Source organism: Mesocricetus auratus, unplaced genomic scaffold (assembly GCF_017639785.1).
Source record: "Mesocricetus auratus isolate SY011 unplaced genomic scaffold, BCM_Maur_2.0 Super-Scaffold_6730, whole genome shotgun sequence".
Classification (NCBI taxonomy): domain Eukaryota; kingdom Metazoa; phylum Chordata; class Mammalia; order Rodentia; family Cricetidae; genus Mesocricetus; species Mesocricetus auratus.
Window position 1 is genome coordinate 68,678,912 of NW_024429184.1, and position 4,671 is coordinate 68,683,582.

The 4,671-nt window shown below is 36.1% G+C and overlaps 1 non-coding gene across 1 annotated transcript; it reads right to left on the minus strand.

Annotated features, from left to right (window-relative positions):
- Positions 1–854: 854 nt before the first annotated feature.
- Positions 855–1,014, minus strand: LOC121139080. The gene has a single exon (XR_005875928.1). It is a non-coding gene; the product is annotated as a U1 spliceosomal RNA (small nuclear RNA).
- Between the last annotated feature and the right edge of the window lie 3,657 nt (positions 1,015–4,671).

The window sequence follows — 4,671 nt, forward strand, 5'->3', positions numbered from 1 at the left end:
CACATATGTAATGTATGTGCATACCTATATAAATATGCATATATGCATATAATAACAACTAACAAAAAGTAACACAAGTTTGAAAGAGCAGAGTGGTATCTGGGAGACTTTTGATGGAGAAAAGTGAAGCAAGAAATGATGTAATTGTATTATAAACTCAAAAATCAAAAGTAATAATAAGGTTAGCATAAAAATCACAGATGGCTGATATCTACAGCGAGGAAGTGACCTGACAGTTATGTGTGAACCCTTGCAGGAATTAGAGGAAAGACAACAGACTGCAATGTGCAAGAGGAAAGAATATTGCAAAGGAGCCTGTATTTTAAAAGGGTTTCAGCAGCACAGTTCCATATCCACAAGCCATCTTTGTAGGCCCTGAGGAATGACATTGTAAATAAAGGACCCTTAGTGTTTGTTAGCAGTAATATACTGAAGGAAGTTGGAAATTGTTCCAAAAATTTCTGTTGTTCATTCATGCTAAAATTATTGTTTGCTTCTACCTACAAGTACTACTTTTTAATTATCTGCTCCCTGGAATGGTGTCTCAAACCCAAGCCAGGCTCTTGGTGCAGGTGTGACTGGGGCTGTCCCTCCAACATTGTATCTCTTTTCTCAGCACCTTCCTTAGTTGCAGTAATAGCCTAAGTAAATGTTTCCTTCAGGCAGAAGGCTTTAAACGCTGCTGTAACCCCTAGTCTACTGGTCAAATCAGAGGAGTTACAATTGAAGATACATCATATTGCTATTGGTGCAAATATGAGCTTGAATATGGAACTCAGAATGTGTGAGAACACCACTAGCAATAAGCAGAATCTGAGAAGATAAGTTATTCATTTTTTCCATTTGTCTTTACACAAGGAAGAACATTAACACAGTCCCAACTATCACAAAGTAAGCATCCAGGATTCCTAAATTTGAAAAAATTGTGGGAGTCAGCACACTAGGGTGCAAGGTATAAGACTCATCATCGTAAAACCATCTCATGATCCTGGTGTCTCCCCACCAGCGAAGCATAGGCATGTCATTCTTTAAGCCATTTATCCATGTTACAAGCATACCAATTGAGAAAGCATCACGGAGGAGGAACTGGGTTATCCATTACTTCCTACAGCTCCTACACCACACTAACAGTGTGTGCTCACTACACATTGAAGTCCCTGGAATTCCCATTGTGTCTGATCATAGAGGATTCAAATTCATAGAATTCAACATTGTTCTGTCTTCCCTCTTTCTCTGACTGTGACTGGCCCATTCTTTTCTGAACACCCAGTTAGGTCATCCACAGTCATTGAGAGTTTGTAACTTCAATGGCTTGTATTGCCTAGAAGATGGCAGATTTTCAGCCCTACTCCCTCTCTGATGGCTCTCAAAATATTTCAGCCAATAGCAGGTATGGATTTTTCTCCTATGCAGTGATTGTCAAACCCAATCAGAGATCAATTGGTTATCCCCATATGATGATTTGAAAAAGAATGACCCCCATAGGCTCATAGATTTCAGTGCTTGATCACCAGATATTGGCACTCCTAGGAAGAGTGACCTTGTTGGAGTAGATGTGATCTTGTTGAAGGAAATGCATCACTGGGGGAGGGCCATGAGGTTTCAGATGCTCAAGCCAGACCAAGTGTCTTTCCTCCTGCTGCCTGCAGATTCAGTTTTAAAACTTGCAATTCCTTCTCCAGCGCCATGTCTGTCTCTGCACTGCCATGCTTCCCACCGTGACCATAAAGGACTAGATCTCTAAACCTATAAGCCAGCCCCAATGAAATATTTTTCTTTTTAGGAGTTGCCCTCGTCATGTTGCCTCTTCACAGCAGTAGAAACCCTAACTAAGATACACTATTAACAACTGTGCCACTATTGAACAAGTACATATATATCTTCTGGCAGGTTGGTGTTATAGTTCACAGGGATCACAGCAGGGTAAGAAAATTGATGCCTTTTTTACCCCAGAATCCCACATAGCATTTTCAACAACTAGCTAGCAGTAAGGAGATTTTCAGCTCTGCTCTAGATCAATTTCTATATATCACACAACTAAGGTAAGTTATGTCTTCAATATTTGATCTCATCAACTAGTTCTTCAGAGCAATCAAAAGGAGTGTGACAGGGGTCTTGTTGGGTAATTAAAAGTTTCAATAAGAATCTTCTCCCAGTTTTATCTTCAGTTTGCTTGCAAGACAGTAGGGTGGTTTTATTTTGATTCGTTTTTTGTTGTTGTTGTTTTTTGTTTTGTTTTGTTTTGTTTTTGAGACAGGGTTTCTCTGTAACAGTGTTGGTACCTGGAACTTGCTCTGTAGATCAGGTTGGCCATGAACTCATAATTACCTGCCTGCCTCTGCTACTCAAGTTCTGGAATTAAGGGAAGGTGTCACTATGTCCAGTAACAGTAAGTATTCATACAGCTTTTTAATACTTCTTTGGTTGGCAGACTCTCTCCTCAATCCCTCACCGCCTATTCCTGCATTTCCTCCCTATGTGTAAAGCTTTCACCACTGGTATTTGTCCTTTACTTTCTTATTATTTATGATATAATATTTGCTTTCCCATAAGGCATCCCCTTCCAAAGCCCTCTTTCTTGATATCCATCATCTATACAGATATTAAGTTAAACACATAGAATTAGAGATTCTAAACTAAGATTCACATATGTGAGAGAATGAGAGATGTTTTCTTTGCTTGATTTATATCACCCAGTAAACGTTTTCATTGATTTACTGGAAAATTAATAATTTCACTTTTGCTTGCAGGTGAATAAAATTCCATTGGGTATATGTACCACATTTTATTATCCATTAATCAGTTAAAAGTTGTCTAGGTTGCCTCCACTTTTTCTAATTATTGTGACTAGAGACTAGAGCAGGAATAAATAGTATGAACAAGTTAGTGGTGGACTATAGTGTCATTTGTGTATGCCCAGGTATGGAATTGCTGCATCATGTGTTATCTCCATTTGAGAAACATATACACTAATTTCTATGATGACTGTATCAGTTTGCACTCTTACATTCAGTGAATATGAATACCCCTTTCTCCCCCTCCTCAATGACATTTGCTTCTTTCTTTGGTATCTCAGAGTTTTCATTATTACTATTTAATTTTTATTATTACATTTAAATATTGTTTTACTTGCATATGGGTGTGTCTGCACACATGCATGTGTGTGTGTGTGTGTGTGTGTGTGTGTGTGTGTGTGTGTGTGTATGTATGTGTGTGTGTAGACTCACACATGCCCTGGGATGTGTGTGGAAATAAAATGAAACTCACAGGAGTTGATTCTTTCCTTCCATCATGTGGGTTTTGAGGATTGAACTTGTATTGCCAGGACTGTCGATGGGCACTATTACCTTGTAAGCCAACTTGCTGTTGGCTTTCTGAGTGCTGAGCTTATCAACATCTGTCAGATATTTGGCTATCATTTTTCTTTCTCTTTGTTTTTGAGATTGAAATATAATGACATAATTTCTCCTTTCTATTTCTTCTCTCCAAACTTCCCAAATTCCATTCCTGGTCTCTTTCTAATTCATATCCTCATTTTAAATTAATTATGTTACCTGTACATGTTTTTGTATACACATATATAATAAATATAACCTGCTCAATTTCAATAAATTTTTAAGCTTGAAGAATCTTCACATAAATTTTATTTTCCATTTTTGATAATAATGTCTTGTGGAGTGTTCTTCATTATTCACTAATTAAAAACTAGACTCAACTTCTAAATCCTGTTTTTTCATACTGGATAGTACAGTTTGATTGTCTTATTCCTAGAGGTATTAAGGATTGAATTAGAATTATTTCATATACTATCAATAGTGGATAACACTATAAAATGTATGTGCTGTCTATGATTTATGGGTTCTTTTTAAGAAAATGCATCCTTCTTTAATTTCTAGATCATATGATATTGATGTCTAAAAACTGAGTGTGTCTAAAACTTTCTTGATATTCTGACTGGAGATTGTTGTCTTCCTCTGCTACCAGCTATTTTGAAGGATGATATTTAGTAATAATCTTAAAGTCCTTTTCTATACTTTATTATTATTGGATTAAACCTCTATTTCCCAAATTTGTCTGCTTTCCAGAAAATAAGTCAATTCAATTTTCTTAGTTTTTTTATTTTCAAAAATATCCAATATAAAATTCTCAGTTTCTTTTCAATCCTTGTTCTCTATAGCAATTTGAAAGTTAGCAATGAAAGATCATATTTTATAGACTAGAAACACATGCATTTATGTCTAGCAGTAACTGAAGTGTTGACAGTTGGTGGTAGATGCAGCTATATTAAATTTAGTCAGGTATTGACATGCTTTGAATTATAGACAACCCAGCCATATTTAATATAAATTTACTTTTAAAAATTCAAGGGTCTTCAAGTATGATGATGGCTTAAAAGTAGAGGTTTATGAGAGACACTATAAGAATTGACTGTCAAGTTAATATGAGGAAAAAGTAAACAAGGGTAACCACTGGAGAGTAAGAATATAGAAAGAACATTCCTCTTGCGAAATCTGACACGTTCAGAAGTGCAGTGTTCATAGATTACACATTAAAGTGATCATCATCAAGATTTTAAATTTGGAGATAAAAGTTGGATCTCTCTTTAGCTATATATAAATGAGACCTTCTAAACATACAATCACACACTCAGATGTGTTTATATCAAGAAAG